Here is a 14,871-nt window from a genome sequence, read left to right as displayed (position 1 = left end):
CCCCCAGTCATAAGGGGAGACATGTTTTTCGAATTTACTAAGCCCAACTGACAGAATGTGATATAACTAGATTTATGCCTACCATGAAATATGGAGAACATATTATGCTTAATATAAAACATACGTCCAATCCATATTGAAACCACGTAGGATGGACTCAAGAGATTACAATTCTATAAAAAAACGAATAGAAAAACTAGTCTACGATATCGATAGCAATACTTATTCAAGTATTTTCAATACAAATGTATAGATCCTCTCGGGATTAAATACAATGATGTAAGATCGAACTGTTCCCAGCTTTATATCTTACAGCGGTACGTAAAGAAGTGAATGCCTGCACAAATGGTCTAGAAAGAAATATAACTCTCAAATGCAAATGTGTATTTTGGTTTCTATAAAAGATTTAGTATTGGATTTTCAATATAAAATTGTCGGTATTGAAATAAACTGCGGAAAATAGGATAAGTTATTGTCAGATATTAAAGATAGTGGGTGGTTTGTGTCGTTAATACTGTAGGAGATTTAAAATGTTTTAAGTGTTTTTCTTTTTGTTCTATATGATTATTTTTAAAGTTGCTACACATATTTATTCGGTTTATCATAGTGTTTTCCAAATTTATGAACTTTTCAAATTCAAATTCACTTAATTTCACAATTAATTCAATAAAAAAAATTAAAATTTATAGTTTAAAAATGCGAATTTAGAATTCTAATACGTATAATTGAAAACGTCTAGTTAGAACTAAAAAAATAATATTTATATTTACAATTGCTATTTATACTATTTTTGTATAGTAGATTATTAAATAACATCTCAGCTGCTTCCGGTGGGCATTTCCCCTTAAATTATATAAAACATATGTATGATATGCAAACACTTGTTAGAGAGGTAAGAGAATTCAACGGATCTTTTCGCCATGTGGCGACGCTTAGCGTCACACAGTACAATTTAGCATAATATCTGAATGATGTATGAGTATTTGAGGTGTTGTGTTTCATAATATGTACATTTTCCGCGGTAAAAAGGGTTTTTTTGGTACAATCTTACTTATATTATCGTATTAGGTGATATAAATAAATATGATATATGTAGTATTAGATCACCAGAAGCACAAGCCTATTTAGACACTCTGTTCCCAATACATTTCCGTTCTCCACTTTCCGCACGACGAAATGAAAATACCAACAATTCCTCGAGTGGGAATCCAACTAACAATCATCGTGTTTATATCACCACCAGGCCATGACGGCCTTAATATCCATATCACTGCCAATATATTAATATTTTAATGTTCTTAATTGCGAAAAAGTAACAATAGGATAAAATAGTTACAAAAGCCGAATAAAGCTAAAACAATGGTGGCCATTTGAATGAATTAATCAGGAGAGTCACGATTCTACGTAATGATGGCACGAAGTGGGGAATATAACTTAGGGGAAGTTACTCAACAAAAAGTTTGGATACCCAGTAGGTACCTAAGTGCTATAAAAAAGTTACATAAATGATATCGAGACGTTGTTGCCTTCAAGTGTTTACGTGCTTACGAATATTTATTGATTTTATAGATACTTTTCTTGTTTTTCTTCGTTTGTATGTATTCTATTTTTAGTTTGAGTGTATTTATTCTATTTTTCTTTTTATGGGGCCAGTCGTGGCGCAGGGGTACAAGCGTGCGACTGTAAAATTATTGTGAGTTCGATTCCCACTCAGGCAAATTAAATATTAAATATTTTCAATTCATATTAACCGCTATACTAGCTCTGGTGGCAAGTGAAAACAGTAATATTTTAAGTGAAATATATAAATAGGTATCCAATTTTTTTAGTTTCATCCCACATTTTGCAGGATTGGCAAACGGACCCTAGTTCTGAGACAGGCCGCGTGACACTGGTCGCCGAATTCTGGAAGAATTGCTTGTCAATTTGTGAAGCGCAACAGCAGTGGTTTCCCTTCACACCAAAACGAAAAAAACAATGTTTGTTAAAAAACAATGTTTCATTTCCTCAAGTGGGAATCGAACCCACAATCTGTCACGTTTTCAGTTACACGCTTGTGTCCCGCCGCGACTGGCCCCGCTACTTCTATAATTATTTATCAAATAACAAAAAACAAAGAAAAAAAAAATAATTTACAAAATGCATAAGTCGATTTGCCGATTAAAACAGAAAACTATTTCGTTCAATATGCATACCTAATATGCTGTACGGTACTTTCAAACGCGCTGGTATTCCATGTCCATGCTGCGCCAGGACTGACGTCAAAAAGTTTTGAAAACTGGTAGTGAGTTACAAAATTTCACGACACGTTCCACGAAAAGAGAATTTTGTATACGTGATGGAATTTTTGTGAAAAAATCCTATGAACTTTGTTTGTTTCTGTCAAAATTTCTATAGTTGTTTAATTCAATTGCCCATATTCTTCTTTTTGTATGTAACTGTTTTAAAAAGTTGTATTTTAGTAGGATGTTGATCCTTTTGTTGTACTAGTTTACTGAGCTTTAATTTTATAAAAAGTTGGGTTTTGGGTTTTTCTACTCAACTAATTATCTCTGTTAGGTAGAAAATGTGTCTCTGGAAACCTCTCTCAACCTACTCTTATTATAAAAGGCAGCTATACGCTTGTCGCCACACAGCAGCGTAGGAAAATAGAAGCTGGTGTAACATAATATATTACCCGCTATATATTATATGTATATCAAATCCATATTCTCTATGTAGAGGCTTCAATACAAGGCAACGTTAACTATTCTAAATCTATATATATAAAATCGAAAGGTCACTCACTCATCACGAAATCTCAGAAACTACAAGTGCAAGGAATCTCAAATTTTGCATAGCAGTTACTTATAGGACGTAGGTGCTCGCTAAGACAGGAATTTGCAATATTCGACTTCTAAGGGGTTGTTTTTGAGGTCGAAAGTTTGTATGAAACTTCGTTACTACAAATGCTAGAAGTCTCAAATTTTGCATAGACGTAACTAGGACATAGCCATGGAGACAGAAATTAATAATTAATAATAACATAGTTCACGCGGGTGATACCGCGAGCGGGCCGCTAGTAATTAATATAAGTTTTTTGTTCGTCGCGATAATATTATAAAAACTGATCTTCTAGAGCCATCTAATGAGGCTCTTACTTTGTGGTTCTTGTTATTGAAATTATATAGCTCCTGGCTGTTCATAAGGATTATCGTAGATTCTATTGATTTTTAACACTGAAAAGTCGCCATATTTTTCTCTTATTTAATTTTATTTAGTTTCTCACTGTATCGCGCACATATCAGGATAGGCAGAGGGAACCTGGAAACTCATTGAGTCAATTCCGTTCCCCATTTTTCGCGGAATTCTAGAGACATTGAGTGTTGGGTGGCAGAATTCATTCCAGAAGAACTGATTACCAGAAAGAGGAAAATAAAATATTAAATATTTAATTTCTTCAAGTGGGAATCGAACCCATGACCTATCGCAATTTTACAATTATACAATCACACGCAACACGACCAGCCTCCAGTATTTTTTTATTGTTTAACTTAACTATTTTCTTAAACTCATTTAAATTTTTACGCGGTTTAGCTGTCTTGTGGTCATTCCTTTCTCTGTTTCCCACTAATTCATAAATATTGAACAGTAAGTATCAGAGCTTAATTAGTTTATCTAAATAATACATAATTTGATTAAATAATAATTATTTAAATAAAAAAATATTGTTATAATTCAAATTTGAAGTGATGATCAGAGTGATTCGTTAAATATAATTGTATCTCATTATTTATTTTTTTCATAAAAGAGAATACATTTTGAAATAAATTACAGAAATTCACGAGGTAGTCTTGGCACATTGGATTGAGGATCTTCGATCAGGAGAGTATTTAATTTATTACTTTCTTTTATTTGCTCTGGTAGTCAAAGCGCAGCGTTGAGTTTCGCCACTCAACGTCTAATGTCTCTTAAATTTTATGGTAAATGGTGAATGGAGTGTTTTAACACTAGGTTTCCTTTTGGCTACCATGCTGTGCCGCAAAAAGAGTGAAGATTCTTGTAAAAGTTGCGAAATTTCTCTTATTTTCATAATACCTAATGTAGCCAACAAGTAACAAGCACACACGAAGCATAATCTTTTGCATAAATCTAATTGTAGACATACGAAAGTACCGCATAATCCGATGTCACACCAGTACTCGCCTAATTTATTGTTCACTTCGAAACCAACTGTCACACAGGCATTTGAGAATCTCTAAAACAAAAATCCGTAAAAACATTCCCGTTTTATATATAAAAAGTGGTGGAATGTACCCAAAAGAAAAATGTCACCGAATAAATTTTGCCAACGGAAAACTCGAGTGTAATATAAATTTCATGAGTACATCGCCGTTTTATTAACAGAGTGTAAGAGTTTGATTTTGAAATTTTGAAATTTTATTTTAAAATTTCGTTTACTTTTTACTGATTTGAAGCTAGTTTTCTTGTATTAGAATATATATATATATATATTAATTTTTAACAAAAAGAAAAACCGACTTCTAACAACGAACTAAAAAGTGAAAAATAATTATATAAAAATTTTATAATTTTGAAGTCGGTGTCAAACTAATGCTACAACACCCTGACTACCCTCGTACAATATCTAATTACTAAGCCTATTTGTTTTACTTGGCACCGACTTCAAAATTATAAAATCTTTATATAATTATTTTTCACTTTTTAGTTCGTTGTTAGAAGTCGGTTTTTCTTTTTGTTAAAAATTAATTTATTTTGTGATTTTAAGTGATGGGTAGATCTTAAAATGATGCTTCTTAAACGAGTGGTGATGGTGGTGGTAGTGGTTCTCAACGAGTGGTTGTGATTATCCTATGTAAAACTTCATTTAATTAGGTATTATTTTTGTGCAAAGTTACATTTTGGTATATTAACAAGAACATACATAAAAAGTATTCGGGCGAATTGGGAATCTCCCTTCTTTGAAGTTGGTTGAAAATGAGAATATCCTCTTTTTTGAGGTTGGTTGAAAAGAAATGAAACCATCCGGGATCTCCCTTCTGACATCAATTTAAAAAGTTTTTGCTTGTAACTATTACAGTATAATCAATATTTTACCAAAAAAAACAAACTTTCTCAATTTTCTCCGGATTCCAAAATCGAAACCTAACCAAACTTTCACCAAATTATCCTTGAAGTGTATCCTTTCAAATAAAAAAAGAATCATCAAAATCGGTTGGCGCGACATTGAGTTATTCGGCTATTAGTCGCGCACATGCCTAATGCAAATTTAAGACTTATGTGATTTTCTCATGGTTACCATTGTCAGACATGGACCAAAAAAAAATGGAACCATTCGGGAAGCTATACCTTTCAAATAAAAAAAAATAATCAAAATCGGTTCACTCACTTAAAAGTTATGAGGTAACAAACATAAAAAAAAAATACAGTCGAATTGATAACCTCCTTTTCTTACAGAAGTCGGTTAAAAATAGAACTATGGGACATAAACGCTATAGCACAACCATCTATAGTAGGTAGATGAAGAAATGGTGGTGGTCGGTACAAATTTTAATTAGGGAAACCGCTGTTTACATTTCTTAGGTATTTTCAGTCCTTGTTTCGTAAGGCGAAAGTCAATATTAGATACTGTCACAGAAAATGTAAGAGTTTATTGATTTAACACTAATTTACATCTATTTCAATAAATTTACATCGAAATACATATTATTTTTAATATTATCCTTTTTAACGATAGTGTAAAGGCTTAAAAAGTTCATGAATTATTAATATGAAAGTAGAGCCAAACCTTTGAGAAATTATTATTGTGTATTTACAGAATCATTAATAATAAAAAAGCATGAGAAAAAAGTATTTTCAGTATATTATATACATTTTATGCAATTTATAAAGAAGTCAAGTGTGCAAAGTATAATGTGTGAGGCCTACCAGTAAGACATGGGTCCTCCTTGGCTGTGTCATCGACTGATCGAGACTTACCTGGGAAAAACATAACAAAAATTATTACACATGAGAAAATAATAGAATTAAGCAGTTTATTATGACATTAAAAATTGATTACTTTTTACACTTTCGAGATATTGCGTAATAGACGGCGGAACTTAACGCCGCGTTTGCCAGATCAATCCATAACCATCATGATGACATCAATTACTGTAACACAGCAGGGAAGAGAGAGGGAACATAAGAACCTAGTGTTTACTCAATACCCTTGCTTCGTTACCTCAAATGGGATCGAACCTACCACCTCTTGCCCAGTAACACGACTGTCCTCAGTAATAATAATTTAATCTCTCATAACCTCCACATATTAAACGACCAAGCATATTCGGAATATGTACGTAATAATTATAAATGCGGCCGATTGGCTCCCATTCCATTAGTTGTGATTTAGAGCGAAGTGGCCCAAAGACCGCACGCCCATTGCGAATGATAAACGTTTTGTTATGCAGTGGCTTTATTTAATTTTCTAGCTTTTAATTATTATGGAACATGTCATTTCTTTTTTAATAAGATTAATTTTTTGTTTCGTTTCTTTTTTTGTCTGGTTGTTAGTATAGGATGGTTTTTGTTGTTGAAAGTTGAAAAGTATATTAAACAACGGAAAATACTAGTGTTTTTATAGTTTCCAAAATTCTGTGTATTTCTATAGGGAAAGAGACTCATCAAAGATAACCTAACATTCCGGGGAATAGCAGCAGGAAAAATATTTTTTTTTTGTTATATGGGTCTTTATTTATTCCTACAAAAATACAGTAAAAATAATCATCATATATATATATATATATATACTAGCGGCCCTCTCGCGGTTTCACCCGCGTGAACTATGTTATTATTAATTTCTGTCTCCATACGTCCTAGTGACATCTATACAAAATTTGAGACTCCTAGCATTTGTAGTAACGAAGTTTCATACAAACTTTCAACCCCAAAAACAACTCCTTAGAAGTCGAATATTGCAAATTCCCGTCTTAGCGAGCACTTACGTCCTATAAATAACTTCTATGCAAAATTTCAGATTCCTAGCACATGTAGTTTCTGAGATTTCGTGATGAGTGAGTGACCTTTCGATTTTATATATATAGATAAATATATAAATTTGACTTACGAATTCATATAGAAAACTATACCAAAAGGCAATTTCATCTACATTCATAAGAGATAACGATATTAAACCATAAAAATGCATCAATGCCACAAGTACCTAAATACCTAACTTTACCGCTCGAGGTTGTTGTCTTCTACTTACATCTTATGATATTTTTATTGCAAGGTGAAACGAAACGATTCAACCATGTTTATTCTATGTTAGCTTCACAAACAATTTCAATTTTATAACCAACTTTATAGCTAGCGAATATAAAATTTAGATGGTCCTTATAGCCACTTTTTTATGGAAAAAGGACAAGGCAAACGAGTGTTTGGGTCACCTGATGATGATCACCGCCGCCCATGACCCCGTGCAGCACCAGAGGAGCTACAAGTGCGTTGCCGGCCTTTGAGATGGACATAGCCACTGCGTTACCGCTGTCTTCGATCTTTTAAGATAAAGTTATTAAACGACAGTGTTATGTTATTTGAAGACGAGTACTCTAACTAACAAAGGTAAATAAAGATTCTAATTATGAAAACATAATATTTTGTTAAAAGTGACTTCTTTTCAGAAAAAAATTACAGTAACTTCTTTGTTTCGAGCGTTTCGTTATAAGTGAAAAATCCTTGGTCATAGCAAACATAGAGCTTAACCTAGATTTTGACAAGCGTTTGAACTGCAACGAATTTATAAAATTAATTAAATATTTAACTAGGTAAGTTTTTGTCTGTATTTTATTAATTTGAACTGAATTAATAAATAATTATTAATCTTGTTATAGTTTATTGGAAATAATAATCATCGACTGATTTGTTTACTTTGTGAACTGGTTTTAATTTTAAATGAGGCCGTCGTGGCGCAGGGGCAAAAAGTCTGTATGTAAACACGATGGTTGAAGGTTCGATCCTCACTTACTTTTACCGAATTCACAATATGTGCACATTTTATAAATATATACGGTATTTTTTTTTTACTTTAAAATCATATACTTAGGAGCAATTTACTGGATCAGTAAACCTATCACATTTTGTGATATAAGAATACAGTCCAGCGTTGAGTTCCACCACTGCCCTCGAAAATTGGCAGACAGTGTCTTAATGACAATGAAGTGTCTCAACACTAGATACCCAAGTTCCCTCTACCTATCCTGCTATATACGGGATACATTGTAAACGTAGAGATGGGATGTTGAGATGGTTTGGCCACGTTACGCGCCGGCCTAAGAACTATGTCGGATGCAAGTGCCTTGCTATATCAGTTCCTGGAGTGAGACCTCCCGGGCGCCCAAGGAAGCGCTGGCTGGATGTCGTGATGCAGGACATGAGAGCCAAAGGTCTAACCACCGAGGACGCAAAAGACCGTGCAAAGTGGAGTAGGTTGAGTAGGAGGGCAGACCCTGGCAATAGCCGGGATTAATGCCAGGAGGAAGAAGAAAACATTGTAAATGTAACATAGCCGAGAAAAATTTAAACCCACAATCATCAAATTTACTTAATCTCTTTTCAGCTTAGTTACCATAGAAAATTTGTTACACCACTAGTCAGTCACCTCATACGAAACTACATTTGAACATAAAGTTAAAAATATCTAACCTTGGCCCATATGACGTGTTATTGAAGTCTAAAACGGCTCTTTTACTCGAGTCTTGAGGGCCCTTAACGCGGAGGACGCTCGATGAACTGTTACGAGTTACGAAAATCGATTTAAATAACTCGATGCTCATTCGATTTAATTGGTTTTAATATTATTTAAATGGTAATCGATTTAACGTAATGTTTGTATGTTATGTAGATGGTTAACAATCGAGAGAATGATTGGTGCGATTATGTTAGACTGTATGTAATCTGGTTATTATAGTTTTGTTTTGCGATTAATTATATGTGTTGATATATTGATATTTGAAGTACTATTTTACCTAATTTTATCCAAACAAGTATCGACGATAAAAATTTTTATAACAGAATATAATAAGGAGAGCATAAAATTTGAAATTTTTCAGAATTTCTGGCAACAATTTTGAAACTTTATTCGATACAAATTACTAAAATATTAAAATTTTAAAGTCATTTTGAAAATTTAAGCTAAACTGCTATTTACAATTTAAAAGTTATTTAAAATTTTAAAAAATCTGACTTAGTTTATATTTCTCTAAAGATAGAATTTCAAATAATCAAAGACAAAAATAGAAAAATTAAAGAAAAATGTATTTATAAAAAAAAACAACTCACACTGTATCGCATATTTTCCGTCAGATTTGCAAAACAATACGTATAAAGTGGCAAAACTCATCGCCACGCGATTATTTACATAATCACTAAAGAGAAAAAATGAAAAAAAAAAAAAAAAACAATATTTAAACTCCACTCACTATTTATACTTACTCCCCAAAACTCCTTTAACATGTTGTATAAACAAATCAAACATCCTAAAAGTAACCAAAGGTACCACTAATTCCACAAAACCCACTAGAGCACGTTCCGGCGACAAAGGCAAGATCATTGTAGATCTTTTAGCGGTGGCCACTCGTTAAGATTTCACGAGATAAGTCGCCCTCGTATACGATGATATTTGGATTTGTATGGCCAAATGAACATAGTTGTATGTGAGAAATATTTATCTGAGGCTGGTTGTGGTGCTGGGACTCAAGCGTGTGTAAACGTTATAGGTTATAGGTTCGATTTCCACGCAGAGGAATTAATTCTTATTTGTTCATACATTCATTTCTTCGCTCTGGTGTTTTAACTTGCGGGATACTGGGTGAAGCTACAAAAAATATTGTTAGCTTCGGATAGAGAATGAAACTGAAAACAAGAGTTTTTTTTTTGTTTGAGTTAGTTAAGCTTCGAATAGAAAAAAATATTTTTGTGTTAGACAGTATATTTATCGAGGAACTCTATTAGATATATTACATTAATTAATCATTAATCATTTCGACGTGACACTGCGTCACTGCGGTCAGAGTTACGTCCCGCACATAGGATATATCATGTGCGTTACGCAATTAATAAGTATTTTCCTTGACCACTCGGTTGAAGCCGCTAGTGAATGCGAGTAGTACATAAAACATCGTCAAATTAATTATCACGTTAGGCACTCGAACTTAGAGAACATCAGCTGTATCAAGGAAGTCCAGACCAATCGTGGCGTAGATGCACAACGTGAAAGGAGTTAAACCACTCAACACACAATGCTACAAGAATACGGCAAAAAGTGAGGAGCGGAGTGTATTGACACTAGGTTTCGTCTGCCTGTGTTACATTCAGAATACAGCGTAAAGCCGAAAAAGAAAATTAAGAAACAATAACTTGCAAATAAGCCTGTCCCGATACCCTCTGAGTTGTGGGAATACATAATATTACGTAGCTTTTGTGAGTCGACTTCAAAGTGACCAGATCAAAAGAAAAAACTAAAAGTAATACAGTATGCTCGCTAGAAACGATTGCGGTTGGGGAAAGGACAAACGAATAAAAATGAAATGTTATTTAATGAAATTATATAAAAATATATCAGGGCTATTTTAAATACGTTTGTGACTTTTATGGTTGAAAATAAGAATAATAATTAAATATCATATTGAGCATATTCATTTCTGATTGTAATCGTGATGGTTGTGAGTTCATATCTCATTCGAGGGTATGAAATAATTTAAATTCTTCACACTGTCACTTTACACTGTACTTAACTTGATATAAAAAATATATTTTTAGTTGACCAAACGAAGGTAGTGTCCATACACTTATTTTAACTCATCATTCATCAGGGACAGCCATTTAAGTAATCGAAAACAAAGACATCTATCTATTGATCGAAAATGAAAATTATATTTCAACCAAATTTTGAAATATTTCAATATAAACAGACCCACTAAACTATTCACTACTAGCCTTACCCAGGCCAGCTGTTGCTAATAAGACAGTAATTACCAACACACAGTACCCGCAATACCGAGATCAATTACAAGGGACCGAACTATTATTCGTCGTTTGGTCTCCATGTGGACTAATCGACGTATAGTTAAACCTCTAATTAATGGTTTTGGAATGCAATTAACATTAAAGGAATTAATGATCAAAAGACTAGAAATTGTAATGTCTTTGTAATTTTTAATGTTAATTCGTAAAAGCTAGTGGTGTTATGTTTGGTACAGATTCGAATGAATATGATGGTAGTGAGTTCGAATACGAAACAGAAAAAATATGGAAAAAAAAAATTAATCGCTTAAAATTGGTGGAATGATGAATTCATTGATTTCGTTATAAATATAGATGTTATTTATAATTAAGGAACAAAAGTGAATTCTTGGGAACAGAGTATCGTAATATTAGGTTCCCATTTCTCCTTTGCCTACTCTCCTATGTGTGGGACAGCGTAAGTCTTAAAAAAACATCAAAGTAATGACTAAAAGTTACATTATCATTTCTACGCGAAACATAACGTAAAAATGATAATGTAATATATATTTTTCCCCTTCACAGTTTTTCCTGTATAGTAGATTAAGTTGAGACAATCTCGTGTCCAATCTTCTTTCCGTCTGCATATCAGTTACTGCATATTGAGTGGCGAAACTTAACGCCGCGTGGTGTTTCAACATTCGCGGGAACGAAAAAAATATAGTAATCTTTAAGTTACGTTTATATTTAAATTTTATACTTATATGCTAGTATATGTTTCTTATTGTTTCTTTTTGTTTTGTGTAATATTATATTGAATGTAGAATATTGATGGATAATCCCCTAAATCCCACGAGACATTCCCAAGGAAACCATTCCGTGAACATACCTTATTTTTAATCTTGCTTTTATCTTTTCTGTTTTCTCAAGTCTTATTCTAATAAAATTTCTAAATTAAGTAATATTATTTTCATATTTGATCGGTAATTGGACTGCAAAAGCCGTGCTGGACGAAGACAAAAGTCGATCGTTATGAAATCTGTGAAATAATATTCCATCTAGTTTCTTTCTCATAATATATTTTTAGTAGGATATATATATATATCTATGCCAATAATGAAATCGCAAAGTATCGGTGTCTGTATATACTGAAGATATACATGAAATTGAAAAAAAAAACGTTTTTTAACTGATCTAATTGCAGTTTATTTGCATCATTATTATATTATGGTAAACTTCCTTTGACATTTATACCTTTTTAAACAAACTTACTTGACAAAATTACTAAAAATAATTGTCTCATTGGATTGGCTGAAACGTTACTTTAAAAAAATAGAAATTGGTTTTAAGAGGATATTGATATTAAACAATTGAATGTATAATGCAGATTAGTAAATTAATAGTAATGTAGTTCAAGCGTGAGTATCGTTTTAATAAAAATGCGGTGATCAAAGGTTTGTCCCCGAATCTAGCTAATAATTTAAAGTAAAGCACAACTTTGTGTTCCGCCACTCAACACTCAATTTCTCAAATTCGGACTGAAGATGAAAGAACGGAGAACGACATCAGCTCTCTACCCAACCTGTACACCATTACAAAAGTAAATCACAAAAAAAATCAAATCATCAAACCCATTTTCACACAAGTCGATTCTTCAAATACTAGGTAAACTCATGTAGAGGAATGTAAACTCAGCGCTCACACCCGTCCTTGTAAAAACGTATTAAACTTATACTAAAGCCATCTGGTCAGAGTGTACTCGAGAGAGCAATGCATCAGTAATTATGGTATGTATGCTTGTATATAACGAAGGTATCTTTGTAGACTAAGTGAGTTATAAAACAGTTTACGATCACTTTTATGGCAGATTTACTTCTGATTAGAGGTAATTCTAAGTATATAGTTTTATTGGGCAAATTATTATTTTTTTAATCTTTTTTGCTTGATGGAGAATGGAAAGTCTTAATGAGTTCCCTCTGCCTACCCTGCTGCGTGCGGGATACAATGTGAAGCTAATTTATATATGTGGTTTAATTGGCAGGTCGAAATCGAAAATTAGTTTTGGCGTGCACAGATTTGAATTTACACCTCTCAAAAAAAATACAGATATTATTGTAATATATTTATTTCTTCCGCTCTTTAAGATATTAAGCTCCGCTTGTCGGACTCACGGACTAGGGGTTCCGTATCATTAATGCCATTATTACTTTTGTTGTATGGAAGCCACTTTAAATATTTCTTTTATTCATTTGTCTAGTAGTTGTGGTTTTACAACAAAAATAAATCCTTTGTAAAAAGTATTACATGACAAGTAGCCGGGTGACAGACGGACGGACAACGGAGTCTTAGTAATAGGATCCCGTTTTACTCTTTGCGTACGGAACCCTAAACACTTACATGACATTTATTATTGAACTTAAAAAGAAACCTTTATAACATGCTAACTTTAAAAGAGAATGACAAGATTTGCGTCACTTTTATAGCGCCAAGAAGGCATATTATAGAAAAAAATAGATGATATAAAAAGGTTGATGAAAAACAATATTGCTAAAGCTATTTTCTTCGAGACATTATACTTATAACGAAATCAATAAATTCTATGAATAATAATGACAGTATTAAAGACATTTATAGCCACTATAAAGCTATTTACTTCATTAATAAAATTTATGTAGATACTTGCAGCTTTTAAACTGTTTACATAAATATTAACGACCCGCCCTTGGCTTCGCCCGCTTGTGTTATATGATTTTTTTAATAGCGGAGATTAACACAATACACTTACAGCTCGATTTTTTTTAATAAATAACATAATATACTACAATGTCAATAAAATATATTTTGGACTCAATTTGAACAATATATAGTCTACAGTCTTTTTTATAAATAAAAATCTAGTCCAGATTATAATCATAAAATTCACCTGGGCCACCTTTTATTTGGTCTGTGCGTTAAATATATGTAAACAATTTCGTCGTAGTAATTTTCAGGTCCCCGTGGACATCTAAAAATGTCAAATAAACCTGAACGAGGTAACCGTTAATTTACGTGTGGAGATAACAATAAAATATTAGCTTACACGAAGATTTAGATTTTCTATTGTTAGAAGGGAATGACGGAAGCATATGGTATAAGCTAATTAGCTAATGTTTAATATTTACAGTAAATTGATGAGATTATATTTAGCTTCACGGTTGATCCCGAATATATATCAGAGTTAGCATAGGGAACCTGGGAACTTAGTATTAAGGAACACGGTTCCCATTAAGATATTTCTGTTCTCTACATTCCACTGAATTCGGGAGGCATTAGAAATTAGCCGTAGAAATTTCGAAAAATTCTGTCTTAGTAGGGGCCAGCCCTGGGACCTACCTACCCACAAATAGTACCACTGCACTACCCCGATTCATTTTTTATATATATTTTATTCATTTATTTTCCATTACGTTTTCTTTCGACACAGGCTGTAGAGAATAAAGACATAGTATTTTAACACAGAACAAGCTTAATTGGGGAGCGAAGTGAAAAGACAAAGTGAATTAGACCCGTGTTAGGGTTGTCGTTTCTTAAAAAATATATTTTTATGAATATACAATGAGTGTCGCAAAAATATTAAAGCTAAAATGTGCTAAATAGATAAATGATTGAAAATTTTAATACTTATTAGAACATTAGAGCCATCGAAAACTTAAACTTTCATTACATAATTAAAATGTCATATTAAAAACTACTCTACATACTATTTTGACAAATAAAACTAGATAATAAGGAAAAGAACTTGAATTCTATTTCGCTGGGTTTTAGTGGGTAGGATCGGATTTACCGGTCAGTCCAACAGTACCGTAGTAATACTAGGTTCCATAGGCTTGCTATACGGCAAAAGGCGGA

General features: G+C 32.7%; 1 protein-coding gene across 2 annotated transcripts in view; it reads right to left on the bottom strand.

Moving 5' to 3' along the window:
- The window catches only part of nAChRalpha1 (nicotinic acetylcholine receptor alpha1), a 201,845-nt gene that overhangs the window by 150,419 nt on the left and 36,555 nt on the right, over positions 1-14,871 (bottom strand). Inside the window, exon 2 of one of the 2 annotated variants that reach the window (XM_085208096.1) lies at positions 5,929-5,979. The exons of the other annotated variant lie outside the window; for it this stretch is intronic. The gene's annotated coding sequence lies outside the window, so the exon portion shown is untranslated. The remainder of the gene's footprint in view (positions 1-5,928; positions 5,980-14,871) is intronic. 2 annotated transcript variants of the gene reach the window in all.

This window comes from Heliconius melpomene, chromosome 4 (assembly GCF_056956725.1).
Source record: "Heliconius melpomene rosina isolate 202511_hmr_F chromosome 4, ASM5695672v1, whole genome shotgun sequence".
NCBI lineage: Eukaryota > Metazoa > Arthropoda > Insecta > Lepidoptera > Nymphalidae > Heliconius > Heliconius melpomene.
Note: the sequence above shows the minus strand (reverse complement) of the source record. Positions and strands in the feature narration are given on the sequence as shown.